Source organism: Colletes latitarsis, unplaced genomic scaffold, assembly GCF_051014445.1.
Source record: "Colletes latitarsis isolate SP2378_abdomen unplaced genomic scaffold, iyColLati1 scaffold0013, whole genome shotgun sequence".
In the NCBI taxonomy this organism is placed as follows: Eukaryota; Metazoa; Arthropoda; class Insecta; order Hymenoptera; family Colletidae; genus Colletes; species Colletes latitarsis.
The window spans coordinates 18,617,922-18,638,049 of record NW_027488368.1 but is presented as its reverse complement, the minus strand read 5'-3'; positions in this window follow the sequence as shown (position 1 = coordinate 18,638,049).

Below are 20,128 nucleotides of genomic sequence, written 5' to 3'. Positions count from 1 at the left end.
AGTGTGGTACCATATTACTATGTGATCCAAACCAGATAATAACCCAGGATCTGTTCAACGAGTATGTGAAGGGTGCGAAAGTATGAGTCTGACGAGGTCAAATCCCAGACCTATCCCAGACCTAACTTTTTTTTTTTTTTTTTTTTTTTTTTTTTTTTTTTTTTGTCGTGGGGAAAATCTTCGAAAGACTCCCTCCCACCTCCTTGGGGAGAGGTGGGAGGGGTGTGTGGGATTCCCCGCGCCCGTACAACGACAGGCGCGGGACCTACCCACTAAAAACCCCACGGTGACACTTCGGCACGCTTTGGGAGGATACCGGGAATCGCTCGAAGCATTCTTCCGGTATCCTCCCCGTGCCCGCGCTTTCGCGCCCATCCCCCGGGGGGACAATCGGTCCCCCCAGTAGACACACTGCCTCATAGCGGCGGGACGGGGCCACTCCATCTCGCCGCTATCCGTCCCGGGGCCGCGTTTAGTGGCGGCTGCGAGCCCCAACTCGCAACCGCCCGTGACCCCGTTTCCACCCCTCGGCGGCCGGGCGTTCATGGCCGCACCAGACCGCCGAGGGTGCCTCCCCTTGCGTCGGACCGGTAGGGGGAGGCACTCCTACCCCCAACCGGCCCGACCCGGCGCCGCCTGGCGGGAGGAGGGTCCCCTCAGGACCCCCCTCCCAGCCTAGGTCATCCGCCACGCCGAGGCGGCCGCCCGCGACGCCTCGCGACCGGGCGACGACCTCGGGCCACCGCACGTGCGCGAGCTTCAGCGCGCCGCTGAAGCTCGCGCTCCCTCCCCGCGGCCTCCTTCTGCAACATTACGTTCTCGCAGAAGGAGGCCACGGCCCTCCACTTCTCCTCGCTGCCGAGCATGGCGCGCACCACGCCCGGCAGCGAGACATCCCGCCCGACGACGCCGACCAGGACACGGCGCTCCCCCTCCCACGCGGGGCATACCTCCAGGGTATGATCCGCCGTGTCCTGCTCAGCGTCGCAGTGGCAGCAACGCGCCGTCGGCTCCTTCCCTATCCGGCACAGGTATCTTCCGAAGCTGCCATGCCCGGAAAATACCTGTGCCAGCCGGTAGGTGAGGCTGCCATGGCCTCTGTCCAGCCACTTCCCAGACCTAACTTGCGTTATCCTCTAAAATATTGATCCAAACCAGGTTTAATGGACTGTTTCAGTGTGGCACCACTTTACTACGTGATCCAAAGCAGAAAAAACCCTCGATCAGGTCAACATGTATGTTAAAACTGCGAAAGTATGACCCTGATGAGGGCAAATCCCAGGCCTAGCCTAGACCTAACATGCGTTGTCCTCTAAAATATTGATGGAAACCAGGTTTAATTGACTATTTCAGTGTTGTACTTCATTACTACGTTATGCAATCCAGAAAAAGCCCAGGATCTAGCCATCAAGTATGAGAAATATGCGAAAGAATGAGCCTGATAAGGGCAAATCCCAGACCTAACCTAGACCTAACATGAATTGTTCTCTAAAATATTGATCGAAACCAGGTTTAATTGACTGTTTCAGTGTGGCCCCACATTACTACGTGATCCAAACCAGAAAAAACCCAGGATCCGTTCAACAAGTATGTGAAGAATGCGAAAGTATGAGTCTGATGAGGGCTAATCCTAGACATAACCCAGACCTAACATGCGTTATCCTCTAAAATATTTATCAAGACCAGGTTTAATCGACTGTTTCAGCGTGGTATCACATTACTACGTGATACAATCCAGAAACAGTCCAGGATTTAGCCATGAAGTATGAGAAATATGCGAAAGTATGAGCCTGATGAGGGCAAATCCTAGACCAAACCGAAACCTAACATGCGTTATCCTCTAAAATATTTATCAAGACCAGGTTTAATTGAATGTTTCAGTGTGGTACCACACTACTACGTGATCCAAACCAGAAAAAACCCAGGATCAGTTCAGCAAGTATGTTAAAACTGCGACAGTATGACCCTGATGAGGGCAAATCCCAGGCCTAACCTAGACCTAACATGCGTTGTCCTCTAAAATATTGATCGAAATCAGGTTTAATTGACTGTTTCAGCGTGGTACCACATTACTACGTGATACAATCCAGAAACAGCCCATGATCTAGCCATGAAGTATGAGCAATATGCGAAAGTATGAGCCTGATGAGGGCAAATCCTAGACCTAACCCAGACCTAACATGCGTTATCCTCTAAAATATTGATCCAAACCAGGTTTAATGGACTGTTTCAGTGTGGCACCACTTTACTACGTGATCCAAAGCAGAAAAAACCCTCGATCAGGCCAACATGTATGTTAAAACTGCGAAAGTATGACCCTGATGAGGGCAAATCACAGACCTAACCCAGACCTAACATGCGTTATCCTCTAAAATATTTATCAAGACCAGGTTTAATTTAATGTTTCAGTGTGGTACCACATTACTACGTGATCCAAACCAGAAAAAACCCTGGATCTGTTCAACAAGTATGTGAAAAACGCGTAATTGTGAGCCTGATGAGGGCAAATCTTAGACCTAACCTTGACCTAACATGCGTTATCCTCTAAAATATTTATCCAGACCAGGTTTCATTGAATGCTTCAGTGTGGTACCACTTTACTACGTGATCCAATCCAGAAATAGCCCAGGATCTAGCCATGAAGTATGATATATATGCGAAAGTGTGAGCCCGATGAGGGCAAATCCTAGACCTAGCCCAGTCCTAACATGCGTTATTCTCTAAAATATTTCTCAAGACCAGGTTTAATTGAATGTTTCAGTGTGGTACCACATTACTACGTGAGCCAAACCAGAAAAAACCGAGGATCCGTACAACCAGTATGTGAAGAATGCGAAAGTATGAGTCTGATCAGTGAAAATCTCAGGCCTTACCTAGACCTAACTTGCGTTGTCTTCTAAAATATTGATGGAAACCTGGTTTCATTGACTGTTTCAGTGTGGTACTACATTACTACGTGATGCAATCTAGAAAAAGCCCAGGATCTAGCCATCAAGTATGAGAAATATGCGAAAGAATGAGCCTGATGACAGCAAATCCCAGACCTAACCTAGACCTAACATGCGTTATCCTCTAAAATATTGAGCGAAACCATGTTTAATGGACTGTTTCAGTGTGGTACCACATTACTACGTGATCCAAACCAGAAAAAACCCAGGATCTGTTCAACGAGTATGTGAAAAACGCGAAACTGTGAGCCTGATGGGGGCAAATCTTAGACCTAACATTGACCTAACATGCGTTATCCTCTAAAATATTTATCCAGACCAGGTTTCATTGAATGTTTCAGTGTGGTACCACTTTACTACGTGATCCAATCCAGAAATAGCCCAGGATCTAGCCATGAAGTATGAGAAATATGCGAAAGTAAGAGCCTGATGAGGGCAAATCCTAGACCTAACCCAGACCTAACATGCGTTATCCTCTAAAATATTTATCAAGACCAGGTTTAATTGATTGTTTCAGTGTGGTCCCACATTACTACGTGATCCAAAACAGAAAAAACCCAGGGTCCGTTCAACAAGTATGTGAAGAATGCGAAAGTATGAGTCTGATGAGTGAAAGTCCCAGGTCTAACCTAGACCTAACTTGCGTTATCCTCTAAAATATTGATCGAAACCAGGTTTAATTGACTGTTTCAGTGTGGTACCACATTACTACGTGATCCAAACCAGAAAAAACCCAGGGTCCGTTCAACAAGTATGTGAAGAATGCGAAAGTATGAGTCTGATGAGTGAAAGTCCCAGGTCTAACCTAGACCTAACATGCGTTATCCTCGAAAATATTGATCGAAACCTGGTTTAATCGACTGTTTCAGTGTGGTAACATATTACTATGTGATCCAAACCAGAAAATAACCCAGGATCTGTTCAACGAGTATGTGAAGGGTGCGAAAGTATGAGTCTGACGAGGTCAAATCCCAGACCTATCCCAGACCTAACTTGCGTTATCCTCCAAAATATTGATCGAAACCAGGTTTAATCGACTGATTCAGTGTGGTACCACATTACTACGTGATCCAAACCAGGAAAAACCCAGGATCATTTCAACAAGTATGTGAAGAATGCGAAAGTATGAGTCTGATGAGTGAAAACCCCAGGGCTAACCTAGACCTAACATGCCTTATCCTCTAAAATATTGATCCAAACCAGGTTTAATGGACTGTTTCAGTGTGGCACCACTTTACTACGTGATCCAAAGCAGAAAAAACCCTCGATCAGGTCAACATGTATGTTAAAACTGCGAAAGTATGACCCTGATTAGGGCGAATCCCAGACCTATCCCAGACCTAACTTGCGTTATCCTCCAAAATATTTATCAAGACCAGTTTTAATTGATTGTTTCAGTGTGGTCCCACATAACTACGTGATCCAATCCAGAAAAAGCCCAGGATCTAGCGATCAAGTATGAGTAATATGCGAAAGAATGAGCCTGATGAGAGTAAATCCCAGACCTAACCAAGACCTAACATGAATTATTCTCTAAAATATTGATCGAAACCAGGTTTAATTGACTGATTCAGTGTGGTACCACATTACTACGCGATCCAAACCAGGAAAAACCCAGGATCATTTCAACAAGTATGTGAAGAATGCGAAAGTATGAGTCTGATGAGTGAAAACCCCAGGGCTAACCTAGACCTAACATGCCTTATCCTCTAAAATATTGATCCAAACCAGGTTTAATGGACTGTTTCAGTGTGGCACCACTTTACTACGTGATCCAAAGCAGAAAAACCCCTCGATCAGGTCAACATGTATGTTAAAACTGCGAAAGTATGACCCTCATGAGGGCAAATCCCAGGCCTAACCTAGACCTAACATGCGTTGTCCTCTAAAATATTGATGGAAACCAGGTTTAATTGACTATTTCAGTGTTGTACTTCATTACTACGTTATGCAATCCAGAAAAAGCCCAGGATCTAGCCATCAAGTATGAGAAATATGCGAAAGAATGAGCCTGATAAGGGCAAATCCCAGACCTAACCTAGACCTAACATGAATTGTTCTCTAAAATATTGATCGAAACCAGGTTTAATTGACTGTTTCAGTGTGGCCCCACATTACTACGTGATCCAAACCAGAAAAAACCCAGGATCCGTTCAACAAGTATGTGAAGAATGCGAAAGTATGAGTCTGATGAGGGCTAATCCTAGACATAACCCTGACCTAACATGCGTTATCCTCTAAAATATTTATCAAGACCAGGTTTAATTGAATGTTTCAGTGTGGCACCACACTACTACGTGATCCAAACCAGAAAAAACCCAGGATCTGTTCAACAAGTATGTGAAAAAGGCGAAAGTATGAGTCTGATGAGGTCAAATCCCAGACCTATCCCAGACTTAACTTGCGTTATCCTCTAAAATATTGATCGAAACCAGGTTTAATCGACTGTTTCAGCGTGGTATCACATTACTACGTGATACAATCGAGAAACAGCCCAGGATTTAGCCATGAAGTATGAGAAATATGCGAAAGTATGAGCCTGATGAAGGCAAATCCTAGACCAAACCCAAACCTAACATGCGTTATCCTCTAAAATATTTATCAAGACCAGGTTTAATTGAATGTTTCAGTGTGGTGCCACACTACTACGTGATCCAAACTAGAAAAAACCCAGGATCAGTTCAACAAGTATGTTAAAACTGCGACAGTATGACCCTGATGAGGGCAAATCCCAGGCCTAACCTAGATCTAACATGCGTTGTCCTCTAAAATATTGATGGAAACCAGGTTTAATGTACTGTTTCATTGTAGCACCACTTTACTACGTGATCCAAAGCAGAAAAAACCCTCGATCAGGCCAACATGTATGTTAAAACTGCGAAAGTATGACCCTGATGAGGGCAAATCACAGACCTAACCCAGACCTAACATGCGTTATCCTCTAAAATATTTATCAAGACCAGGTTTAATTTAATGTTTCAGTGTGGTACCACATTACTACGTGATCCAAACCAGAAAAAACCCTGGATCTGTTCAACAAGTATGTGAAAAACGCGTAATTGTGAGCCTGATGAGGGCAAATCTTAGACCTAACCTTGACCTAACATGCGTTATCCTCTAAAATATTTATCCAGACCAGGTTTCATTGAATGCTTCAGTGTGGTACCACTTTACTACGTGATCCAATCCAGAAACAGCCCAGGATCTGGCCATGAAGTATGAGCAATATGCGAAAGTATGAGCCTGATGAGGGCAAATCCTAGACCTAACCCAGAAATAACATGCGTTATCCTCTAAAATATTTATCAAGACCAGGTTTAATTGATTGTTTCAGTGTGGTCCCACATTACTACGTGATCCAAAACAGAAAAAACCCAGGATCTGTTCTACATGTATGAGAAATATGCGAAAGAATGAGCCTGATGAGAGCAAATCCCAGACCTAACCTAGACCTAACATGAATTATTCTCTAAAATATTGATCAAAACCAGGTTTAATTGACTGTTTCAGTGTGGTCCCACATTACTACGTGATCCAAACCAGAAAAAACCCAGGATCCGTTCAACAAGTATGTGAAGAATGCGAAAGTATGAGTCTGATGAGTGAAAATCCCAGGTCTAACCTAGACCTAACATGAATTATTCTCTAAAATATTGATCAAAAGCAGATTTAATTGACTGTTTCAGTGTGGTCCCACATTACTACGTGATCCAAAACAGAAAAAACCCAGGATCCGTTCAACAAGTATGTGAAGAATGCGAAAGTATGAGTCTGACGAGGTCAAATCCCAGACCTATCCCAGACCTAACTTGCGTTATCCTCTAAAATATTGATCGAAACCAGGTTTAATCGACTGTTTCAGTGTGGTACCACATTACTACGTGATCCAAACCAGGAAAACCCCAGGATCAGTTCAACAAGTATGTGAAAAACGCGAAAGTATGAGCCTGATTAGGGCGAATCCCAGACCTATCCCAGACCTAACTTGCGTTATCCTCTAAAATATTGATCGAAACCATGTTTAATTGACTGTTTCAGCGTGGTACCACATTACTACCTGATACAATCCAGAAACAGCCCAGGATCTAGCCATGAAGTATGAGAAATATGCGAAAGCATGAGCCTGATGAGCGCAAATCCTAGACCTAACCCAAACCTAACATGCGTTATCCTCTAAAATATTTATCAAGACCAGGTTTAATTGAATGTTTCAGTGTGGTACCACATTACTACGTGATGCAATCCAGAAAAAGCCCAGGATCTAGGCATCAAGTTTGAGAAATATGCGAAAGAATGAGCCTGATGAGGGCAAATCCTTGACCTAACCCAGACCTAACATGCGCTATCCTCTAAAATATTGATCGCAACCAAGTTTAATGGACTGTTTCAGTGTGGTACCACACTACTACGTGATCCAAACCAGAAAAAACCCAGGATCTGTTCAACAAGTATGTGAAGAACGCGAAAGTATGAGTCTGATGAGGTCAAATCCCAGACCTATCCCAGACTTAACTTGCGTTATCCTCTAAAATATTGATCGAAACCAGGTTTAATCGACTGTTTCAGCGTGGCATCACATTACTACGTGATACAATCCAGAAACAGCCCAGGATCTAGCCATGAAGTATGAGAAATATGCGAAAGTAAGAGCCTGATGAGGGCAAACCCTAGACCTATCCCAGACCTAACGTGCGTTATCCTCTAAAATATTGATCGAAATCAGGTATAATTGACTGTTTCAGCGTGGTACCACATTACTACGTGATACGATCCAGAAACAGCCCAGGATCTAGCCATGAAGTATGAGCAATATGCGAAAGTATGAGCCTGATGAGGGCAAATCCTAGACCTAACCCAGACTTAACATGCGTTATCCTCTAAAATATTTATCAAGACCAGGTTTAATTGATTGTTTCAGTGTGGTCCCACATTACTACGTGATCCAAAACAGAAAAAACCCAGGATCTGTTCTACATGTATGAGAAATATGCGAAAGAATGAGCCTGATGAGAGCAAATCCCAGACCTAACCTAGACCTAACCTGAATTATTCTCTAAAATATTGATCGAAACCTGGTTTAATTGACTGTTTCAGTGTGGTCCGACATTACTACGTGATCCAAACCAGAAAAAACCCAGGATCCGTTCAACAAGTATGTGAAGAATGCGAAAGTATGAGTCTGATGAGTGAAAATCCCAGGTCTAACCTAGACCTAACATGCGGTATCCTCAAAAATATTGATCGAAACCTGGTTGAAACGACTGTTTCAGTGTGGTACCATATTACTATGTGATCCAAACCAGTAAATAACCCAGGATCTGTTCAACGAGTATGTGAAGGGTGCGAAAGTATGAGTCTGACGAGGTCAAATCCCAGACCTATCCCAGACCTAACTCGCGTTATCCTCTAAAATATTGATCGAAACCAGGTTTAATCGACTGTTTCAGTGTGGTACCACACTACTACGTGATGCAATCCAGAAAAAGCCCAGGATCTAGCCATCAAGTTTGAGAAATATGCGAAAGAATGAGCCTGATGAGGGCAAATCCTTGACCTAACCCAGACCTAACATGCGCTATCCTCTAAAATATTGATCGCAACCAAGTTTAATGGACTGTTTCAGTGTGGTACCACACTACTACGTGATCCAAACCAGAAAAAACCCAGGATCTGTTCAACAAGTATGTGTAAAACGCGAAAGTAAGAGTCTGATGAGGTCAAATCCCAGACCTATCCCAGACTTAACTTGCGTTATCCTCTAAAATATTGATCGAAACCAGGTTTAATCGACTGTTTCAGCGTGGTATCACATTACTACGTGATACAATCCAGAAACAGCCCAGGATCTAGCCATGAAGTATGAGAAATATGCGAAGGTATGAGCCTGATGAGGGCAAATCCTAGACCTAACCCAAACCTAACATGCGTTATCCTCTAAAATATTAAGCAAGACCAGGTTTAATTGAATGTTTCAGTGTGGTACCACATTACTACGTGAACCAAACCAGAAAAAACCCAGGATCCGTTCAACAAGTATGTTAAAACTGCGAAAGTATGACCCTGATGAGGGCAAATCCCAGGCCTAACCTAGACTTAATATGCGTTGTCCTCTAAAATATTGATGGAAACCAGTTTTAATTGACTGTTTCAGTGTTGTACTTCATTACTACGTTATCCAATCCAGAAAAAGCCCAGAATCTAGCCATCAAGTATGAGAAATATGCGGAAGAATGAGCCTGATAAGAGCAAATCCCAGGCCTAACCTAGACCTGACATGAATTATTCTCTAAAATATTGATTGAAACCAGGTTTAATTGACTGTTTCAGTGTGGTCCCACATTACTACGTGATCCAAACCAGAAAAAACCCAGGATCCGTTCAACAAGTATGTGAAGAATGCGAAAGTATGAGTCTGATGAGTGAAAATCCCAGGTCTAACCTAGACCTGACATGCGTTATCCTCCAAAATATTTATCAAGACCTGGTTTAATTGATTGTTTCAGTGTGGTCCCACATAACTACGTGATCCAATCCAGAAAAAGCCCAGGATCTAGCGATCAAGTATGAGTAATATGCGAAAGAATGAGCCCGATGAGAGTAAATCCCAGACCTAACCAAGACCTAACATGAATTATTCTCTAAAATATTGATCGAAACCAGGTTTAATTGACTGTTTCAGTGTGGTCCCACATTACTACGTGATCCAAACCAGAAAAAACCCAGGATCCGTTCAACAAGTATGTGAAGAATGCGAAAGTATGAGTCTGATGAGTGAAAATCCCAGGTCTAACCTAGACCTGACATGCGTTATCCTCAATAATATTGATCGAAACCAGGTTTAATCGACTGTTTCAGTGTGGTACCCCATTACTACGTGATCCAAACCAGAAAAAAACCCAGGATCTGATCAACGAGTATGTCAAGTGTGCGACAGTATGACCCTGATGAGGGCTAATCCCCGACCTATCCCAGACCTGACATGCGTTATCCTCTAAAATATTGATCGAAACCAGGTTTAATTGAATGTTTCAGTGTGGTACCACATTACTACGTGATCCAAACCAGAAAAAACCCAGGATCTGTTCAACAAGTATGTGAAAAACGCGAAACTGTGAGCCTGATGAGGGCAAACCTTAGACCTAACCTTGACCTAACATGCGTTATCCTCTAAAATATTTATCCAGACCAGGTTTCATTGAATGTTTCAGTGTGGTACCACTTTACTACGTGATCCAATCCAGAAATAGCCCAGGATCTAGCCATGAAGTATGAGCAATATGCGAAAGTATGAGCCCGATGAGGGCAAACCCTAGACCTAACCCAGACCTAACATGCGTTATTCTCTAAAATATTTATCAGGACCAGGTTTATTTGAATGTTTCAGTGTGGTACCACATTACTACGTGATCCAAACCAGAAGAAACCCAGGATCCGTTCAACAGGTATGTGAAGAATGCGAAAGAATGAGTCTGATCAGTGAAAATCTCAGGCCTTACCTAGACCTAACTTGCGTTGTCTTCTAAGATATTGATGGAAACCTGGTTTCATTGACTGTTTCAGTGTGGTACTACATTATTACGTGATGCAATCTAGAAACAGCCCAGGATCTAGCCATGAAGTATGAGAAATATGCGAAAGTATGAGCCTGATGAGGGCAAATCCTAGACCTAAACCAGACCTAACATGCGTTATCCTCTAAAATATTTATCCAGACCATGTTTAATTGATTGTTTCAGTGTGGTCTCACATTACTACGTGTTCCAAACCAGAAAAAACCCAGGATCTGTTCAACATGTATGAGAAATATGCGAAAGAATGAGCCTGATGAGAGCAAATCCCAGACCAAACCTAGACCTAACATGAATTATTCTCCAAAATATTGATCGAAACCAGGTTTAATTGACTGTTCCAGTGTGGTCCCACATTACTACGTGATCCAAACCAGCAAAAACCCAGGATCCGTTCACCAAGTATGTGAAGAATGCGAAAGTATGAGTCTGATGAGTGAAAATCCCAAGCCTATCCTAGACCTAACATGCGTTATCCTCTAAAATATTGATCGAAACCAGGTTTAATGGACTGTTTCAGTGTTGTACCACACTACTTCGTGATTCAAACCAGAGAAAGCCCAGGATCTGTTCATGAAGTATGTGAAAAACGCTAAACTGTGAGCCTGATGAGGGCAAATCTTACACCTAACCCAGACCTAAGATGCGTTATCCTCTAAAATATTTATCCAGACCAGGTTTCATTGAATGTTTCAGTGTGGTACCACTTTACTACGTGACCCAATCCAGAAATAGCCCAGGATCTAGCCATCAAGTTTGAGAAATATGCGAAAGAATGAGCCTGATGAGGGCAAATCCTAGACCTAACCCAGACCTAACATGCGTTATTCTGTAAAATATTGATGGAAGCCAGGTTTAATTGACTGTTTCAGTGTTGTACTTCATTACTACGTGGTCCAAAACAGAAAAAACCCAGGATCTGTTCTACATGTATGAGAAATATGCGAAAGAATGAGCCTGATGAGAGCAAATCCCAGACCTAACCTAGACCTAACATGAATTATTCTCTAAAATATTGATCGAAACCAGGTTTAATGGACTGTTTCAGTGTGGAACCACACTACTACGTAATCCAAACCAGAAAAAACCCAGGATCCGTTCACCAAGTATGTGAAGAATGCGAAACTATGAGTCTGATGAGTGAAAATCCCCGGCCTAACCTAGACCTAACATGCGTTATCCTCAAAAATATTGACCGAAACCTGGTTTAATCGTCTGTTTCAGTGTGGTACCACATTACTATGTGATCCAAACCAGAAAATAACCCAGGATCTGTTCAACGAGCATGTGAAGTTTGCGAAAGTATGAGTCTGATGAGGTCAAATCCCAGACCAAACCCAGACTTAACTTGCGTTATCCTCTAAAATATTGATCGAAACCAGGTTTAATCGACTGTTTCAGTGTGGTACCACATTACTACGTGATCCAAACCAGAGAAAACCCAGGATCCGTTCAACAGGTATGTGAAGACTGCGAAAGTATGAGTCTGATGAGTGAAAATCCCAGACCTAACCTAGACCTAACATGCGTTATCCTCTAAAATATTGATCCAAACCAGGTATAATGGACTGTTTCAGTGTGGTACCACACTACTACGTGATCCAAACCAGAAAAAACCCAGGATCTGTTCAACAAGTATGTGCAAAACGCGAAAGTATGAGCCTGATGAGGCCAAATCCCAGACCAATCCCAGAGTTAAATTGCGTTATCCTCTAAAATATTGATCGAAACCAGGTTTAGTCGACTGTTTCAGTGTGGTACCACACTACTACGTGATCCAAACCAGAAAAAACCCAGGATCTAGCCATCAAGTATGAGAAATATGCGAAAGAATGAGCCTGATGAGAGCAAATCCCAGACCTAACCTAGACCTTACATGCGTTATCCTCTAAAATATTGAGCGAAACCAGGTTTAATGGACTGTCTCAGTGTGGTACCACACTACTTCGTGATCCAAACCAGAAAAAACCCAGGATCTGTTCAACAAGTATGTGAAAAACGCTAAACTGTGAGCCTGATGAGGGCAAATCTTAGACCTAACCCAGACCTAAGATGCGTTAACCTCTAAAATATTTATCCAGACCAGGTTTCATTGAATGTTTCAGTGTGGTACCACTTTACTACGTGATCCAATCCAGAAATAGCACAGGATCTAGCCATGAAGTATGAGAAATATGCGAAAGGATGAGCCTGATGAGGGCAAATCCTAGACCTAACCCAGGCCTAACATGCGTTATCCTCTAAAATATTTATCAAGACCAGGTTTAATTGATTGTTTCAGTGTGGTCCCAGATTACTACGTGACCCAAACCAGAAAAAACCCAGGATCTGTTCAACATGTATGAGAAATATGCGAAAGAATGAGCCTGATGAGAGCAAATCCCAGACCTAACATAGACCTAACATGAATTATTCTCTAAAATATTGATCGAAACCAGGTTGAATTGACTGTTTCAGTGTGGTCCCACATTACTACGTGATCCAAACCAGAAATAACCCAGGATCCGTTCAACAAGTATGTGAAGAATGCGAAAGTACGAGTCTGATGAGTGAAAATCCCAGGCCTAACCTAGACCTAACATGCGTTATCCTCTAAAATATTGATCCAAACCAGGTTTAATGGACTGTTTCAGCGTTGCACCACACTACTACGTGATCCAAACCAGAAAAAACCCAGGATCTGTTCAACAAGTATGTGAAAAACGCGAAAGTATGAGCCTGATGAGGGCAAATCCAAGACATATCCCAGACCTAACTTGCGTTGTCCTCTAAGATATTGATGGAAACCAGGTTTCATTGACTGTTGCAGTGTTGTACTTCATTACTACGTGATGCAATCTAGAAAAAGCCCAGGATCTAGCCATCAAGTATGAGAAATATGCGAAAGAATGAGCCTGATGAGAGCAAATCCCAGACCTAACGTAGACCTAACATGAATTATTCTCTAAAATATTGATCGAAGCCAGGTTTAATTGACTGTTTCAGTGTGGTCCCACATTACTACGTGATCCAAACCAGAAATAACCCAGGATCCGTTCAACAAGTATGTGAAGAATGCGAAAGTATGAGTCCGATGAGTGAAAATCCCAGGCCTAACCTAGACCTAACATGCGTTATCCTCAAAAATATTGATCGAAACCTGGTTTAATCAACTGCTTCAGTGTGGTACCACATTACTATGTGATCCAAACCAGAAAATAACCCAGGATCTGTTCAACAAGTATGTGAAAAACGCGAAAGTTTGAGCCTGATGAGGGCAAATCCTAGACCTAACCCAAAACTAACATGCGTTATCCTCTAAAATATTTATCAAGACCAGGTTTAATTGAATGTTTCAGTGTGGTGCCACATTACTACGAGAACCAAACCAGAAAAAACCCAGGATCCGTTCACCAAGTATGTGAAGAATGCGAAACAATGAGTCTGATGAGTGAAAATCCCAGGCCTGAACTAGACCTAACATGCGTTATCCTCTAAAATATTGATCGAAACCTGGTTTAATCAACTGCTTCAGTGTGGTACCACATTACTATGTGATCCAATCTAGAAATAGCCCAGGATCTAGCCATGATGTATGAGAAATATGCGAAAGTAAGAGCCTGATGAGGGCAAATCCTAGACCTATCCCAGACCTAACTTGCGTTATCCTCTAAAATATTGATCGAAACCAGGTTTAATTGACTGTTTCAGCGTGGTACCACATTACTACGTGATTCAATCCAGAAACAGCCCAGGATCTAGCCATGAAGTATGAGAAATATGCGAAAGTATGAGCCTGATGAGGGCAAATCCTAGACCTAACCCAGACCTAACATGCGTTATTCTGTAAAATATTGATGGAAGCCAGGTTTAATTGACTGTTTCAGTGTTGTACTTCATTACTACGTGGTCCAAAACAGAAAAAACCCAGGATCTGTTCTACATGTATGTGAAATATGCGAAAGAATGAGCCTGATGAGAGCAAATCCCAGACCTAACCTAGACCTAACATGAATTATTCTCTAAAATATTGATCGAAACCAGGTTTAATGGACTGTTTCAGTGGGGAACCACACTACTACGTAATCCAAACCAGAAAAAACCCAGGATCCGTTCACCAAGTATGTGAAGAATGCGAAACAATGAGTCTGATGAGTGAAAATCCCAGGCCTGAACTAGACCTAACATGCGTTATCCTCTAAAATATTGAGCGAAACCAGGTTTAACGGACTGTTTCAGTGTGGAACCACACTACTTCGTGATCCAAGCCAGAAAAAACCCAGGATCTGTTCAACACGTATGTGAAAAACGCTAAACTGTGAGCCTGATGAGGGCAAATCTTAGACCTAACCCAGACCTAAGATGCGTTATCCTCTAAAATATTTATCCAGACCAGGTTTCATTGAATGTTTCAGTGTGGTATCACTTTTCTACGTGATCCAATCCAGAAATAGCCCAGGATCTAGCCATGAAGTATGAGAAATATGCGAAAGAATGAGCCTGATGAGAGCAAATCCAAGACCTAACCTAGACCTTACATGCGTTATCCTCTAAAATATTGAGCAAAACCAGGTTTAATGGACTGTTTCAGTGTGGTACCACACTACTTCGTAATCCAAACCAGAAAAAACCCAGGATCTGTTCAACAAGTATGTGAAAAACGCGCAAGTATGAGCCTGATGAGGGCAAATCCCAGACATATCCCAGACCTAACTTGTGTTGTCCTCTAAGATATTGATGGAAACCAGGTTTAATTGACTGTTTCAGTGTTGTACTTCATTACTACGTGATGCAATCCAGAAAAAGCCCAGGATCTAGCCATCAAGTATGAGAAATATGCGAAAGAATGAGCCTGATGAGAGCAAATCCCAGACCTGACCTAGACCTAACTTGAATTATTCTCTAAAATATTGATCGAAACCAGGTTTAATTGACTGTTTCAGTGTGGTCCCACATTACTACGTGATCCAAACCAGAAAAAACCCAGGATCCGTTCAACAAGTATGTGAAGAATGCGAAAGTATGAGTCTGATGAGTGAAAATCCCCGGCCTAACCTAGACCTAACATGCGTTATCCTCAAAAATATTGACCGAAACCTGGTTTAATCGTCTGTTTCAGTGTGGTACCACATTACTATGTGATCCAAACCAGAAAATAACCCAGGATCTGTTCAACGAGCATGTGAAGTGTGCGAAAGTATGAGTCTGATGAGGTCAAATCCCAGACCAAACCCAGACTTAACTTGCGTTATCCTCTAAAATATTGATCGAAACCAGGTTTAATCGACTGTTTCAGTGTGGTACCACATTACTACGTGATCCAAACCAGAGAAAACCCAGGATCCGTTGAACAAGTATGTGAAGAATGCGAAAGTATGAATCTGATGAGTGAAAATCCCAGGCCTAACCTAGACCTAACATGCGTTATCCTCTAAAATATTGATCCAAACCAGGTATAATGGACTGTTTCAGTGTGGTACCACACTACTACGTGATCCAAACCAGAAAAAACCCAGGATCTGTTCAACAAGTATGTGAAAAACGCGAAAGTATGAGCCTGATGAGGGCAAATCCACGACCTATCCCAGACCTAACTTGCGTTGTCCTCTAAGATATTGATGGAAACCAGGTTTAATTGACTGTTTCAGTGTTGTACTTCATTACTACGTGATGTAATCCAGAAAAAGCCCAGGATCTAGCCATCAAGTTTGAGAAATATGCGAAAGAATGAGCCTGATGAGGGCAAATCCCAGACCTAACCTAGACCTAACATGAATAATTCTCTAAAACATTGATTGAAACCAGGTTTAATTGACTGTTTCAGTGTGGTCCCACATTACTACGTGATCCAAACCAGAAAAAACCCAGGATCCGTTCAACAAGTATGTGAAGAATGCGAAAGTATGAATCTGATGAGTGAAAATCCCAGGCCTAACCTAGACCTAACATGCGTTATCCTCAAAAATATTGTTCGAAACCTGGTTTAATCGACTGTTTCAGTGTGGTACCACATTACTATGTGATCCAAACCAGAAAAAACCCAGGATCTGTTCAACAAGTATGTGAAGAACGCTAAACTGTGAGCCTGATGAGGGCAAATCTTAGACCTAACACAGACCTAAGATGCGTTAACCTCTAAAATATTTATCCAGACCTGGTTTCATTGAATGTTTCAGTGTGGTACCACTTTACTACGTGATACAAACCAGAAACAGCCCAGGATCTAGCCATGAAGTATGAGAAATATGCGAAAGAATGAGCCTGATGAGAGCAAATCCAAGACCTAACCTAGACCTTACATGCGTTATCCTCTAAAATATTGAGCGAAACCAGGTTTAATGGACTGTTTCTGTGTGGTACCACACTACTTCGTAATCCAAACCAGAAAAAACCCAGGATCTGTTCCAACAAGTATGTGAAAAACGCTAAACTGTGAGCCTGATGAGGGCAAATCTTAGGCCTAACCCAGACCTAAGATGCGTTATCCTCTAAAATATTTATCCAGACCAGGTTTCATTGAATGTTTCAGTGTGGTACCACTTTTCTACGTGATCCAATCCAGAAATAGCCCAGGATCTAGCCATGAAGTATGAGAAATATGCGAAAGAATGAGCCTGATGAGAGCAAATCCAAGACCTAACCTAGACCTTACATGCGTTATCCTCTAAAATATTGAGCGAAACCAGGTTTAATGGACTGTTTCAGTGTGGTACCACACTACTTCGTAATCCAAACCAGAAAAAACCCAGGATCTGTTCAACAAGTATGTGAAAAACGCGAAAGTATGAGCCTGATGAGGGCAAATCCCAGACATATCCCAGACCTAACTTGTGTTGTCCTCTAAGATATTGATGGAAACCAGGTTTAATTGACTGTTTCAGTGTGGTACTACATTACTACGTGATCCAATCCAGAAATAGCACAGGATCTAGCCATGAAGTATGAGAAATATGCGAAAGTAAGAGCCTGATGAGGGCAAATCCTAGACCTATCCCAGACCTAACTTGCGTTATCCTCTAAAATATTGATCGAAACCTGGGTTAATCTACTGTTTCAGTGTGGTACTACATTACTATGTGATCCAAACCAGAAAATAACCCAGGATCTGTTCAACAAGTATGTGAAAAACGCGAAAGTATGAGTCTGATGTGGTCAAATCCCAGGCCTAACCTAGACCTAACATGCGTTATCCTCAAAAATATTGATCGAAACCTGGTTTAATCAACTGTTTCAGTGTGGTGCCACATTACTACGAGAACCAAGCCAGAAAAAACCCAGGATCCGTTCAACAAGTATGCGAAGAATGCGAAAGTATGAGTCCGATCAGTGAAAATCTCAGGCCTTACCTAGACCTAACTTGCGTTGTCCTCTAAAATATTGATGGAAACCAGGTTTCATTGACTGTTTCAGTGTGGTACTACATTACTACGTGATGCAATCCAGAAAAAGCCCAGGATCTAGCCATCAAGTATGAGAAATATGCGAAAGAATGAGCCTAATGAGAGCAAATCCCAGACCTAACCTAAACCTAACATGCGTTATCCTCTAAAATATTGAGCGAAACCAGGTTTAATGGACTGTTTCAGTGAGGTACTACACTACTTCGTGATCCAAACCAGAAAAAGCCCAGGATCTGTTCAACAAGTATGTGAAAAACGCTAAACTGTGAGCCTGATGAGGGCAAACATTAGACCTAACCCAGACATAAGATGCGTTATCCTCTAAAATATTTATCCAGACCAGGTTTCATTGAATGTTTCAGTGTGGTACCACTTTACTACGTGATCCAATCCAGAAATAGCCCAGGATCTAGCCATGAAGTATGAGAAATATGCGAAAGTAAGAGCCTGATGAGGGCAAATCCTAGACCTATCCCAGACCTAACTTGCGTTATCCTCTAAAAGATTGACCGAAACCAGGTTTAATTGACCGTTTCAGCGTGGTACCACATTACTACGTGATCCAATCCAGAAAAAACCCAGGATCTGTTCAACAAGTATGTGAAAAACGCGAAAGTATGAGCCTGATGAGGGCAAATCCCAGACATATCCCAGAACTAACTTGCGTTGTCCTCTAAGATATTGATGGAAACCAGGTTTAATTGACTGTTTCAGTGTTGTACTTCATTACTACGTGATGCAATCCAGAAAAAGCCCAGGATCTAGCCATCAAGATTGAGAAATATGCGAAAGAATGAGCCTGATGAGGGCAAATCCCAGACCTAACCTAGACCTAACATTAATAATTCTCTAAAATATTGATTCAAACCAGGTTTAATTGACTGTTTCAGTGTGGTCCCACATTACTACGTGATCCAAACCAGAAAAAACCCAGGATCCGTTCAACAAGTATGTGAAGAATGCGAAAGTATGAGTCTGATGAGAGAAAATCCCAGGCCTAACCTAGACCTAACATGCGTTATCCTCAAAAATATTGATCGAAACCTGGTTTAATCGACTGTTTCAGTGTGGTACCACATTACTATGTGATCCAAACCAGATAAAACCCAGGATCTGTTCAACGAGCATGTGAAGTGTGCGAAAGTATGAGTCTGATGAGGTCAAATCCCAGACCAATCCCAGACTTAACTTGCATTATCCTCTAAAATATTGATCGAAACCAGGTTTAATCGACTGTTTCAGTGTGGTACCACATTACTACGTGATCCAAACCAGAAAAAACCCAGGATCCGTTCAACAGGTATGTGAAGACTGCGAAAGTATGAGTCTGATGAGTGAAAATCCCAGACCTAACCTAGACCTAACATGCGTTATCCTCTAATATATTGATCCAAACCAGGTATAATGGACTGTTTCAGTGTGGTACCACACTACTACGTGATCCAAACCAGAAAAAACCCAGGATCTGTTCAACAAGTATGTGAAAAACGCGAAAGTATGAGCCTGATGAGGGCAAATCCAAGACCTATCCCAGACCTAACTTGCGTTGTCCTCTAAGATATTGATGGAAACCAGGTTTAATTGACTGTTTCAGTGTTGTACTTCATTACTACGTGATGCAATCCAGAAAAAGCCCAGGATCTAGCCATCAAGTTTGAGAAATATGCGAAAGAATGAGCCTGATGAGGGCAAATCCCAGACCTAACCTAGACCTAACATTAATAATTCTCTAAAATATTGATTGAAACCAGGTTTAATTGACTGTTTCAGGGTGGTCCCACATTACTACGTGATCCAAACCAGAAAAAAACCCAGGATCCGTTCAACAAGTATGTGAAGAATGCGAAAGTATGAGTCTGATGAGTGAAAATCCCAGGCCTAACCTAGACCTAACATGCGTTATCCTCTAATATATTGATCCAAACCAGGTATAATGGACTGTTTCAGTGTGGTACCACACTACTACGTGATCCAAACCAGAAAAAACCCAGGATCTGTTCAACAAGTATGTGAAAAACGCGAAAGTATGAGCCTGATGAGGGCAAATCCAAGACCTATCCCAGACCTAACTTGCGTTATCCTCTAAAATATTGATCGAAACCAGGTTTAATCGACTGTTTCAGTGTGGTCCCACATTACTACGTGATCCAATCCAGAAATAGCCCCGGATCTAGCCATGAAGTATGAGAAATATGCGAAAGTATGAGCCCGATGAGGGCAAACCCTAGACCTA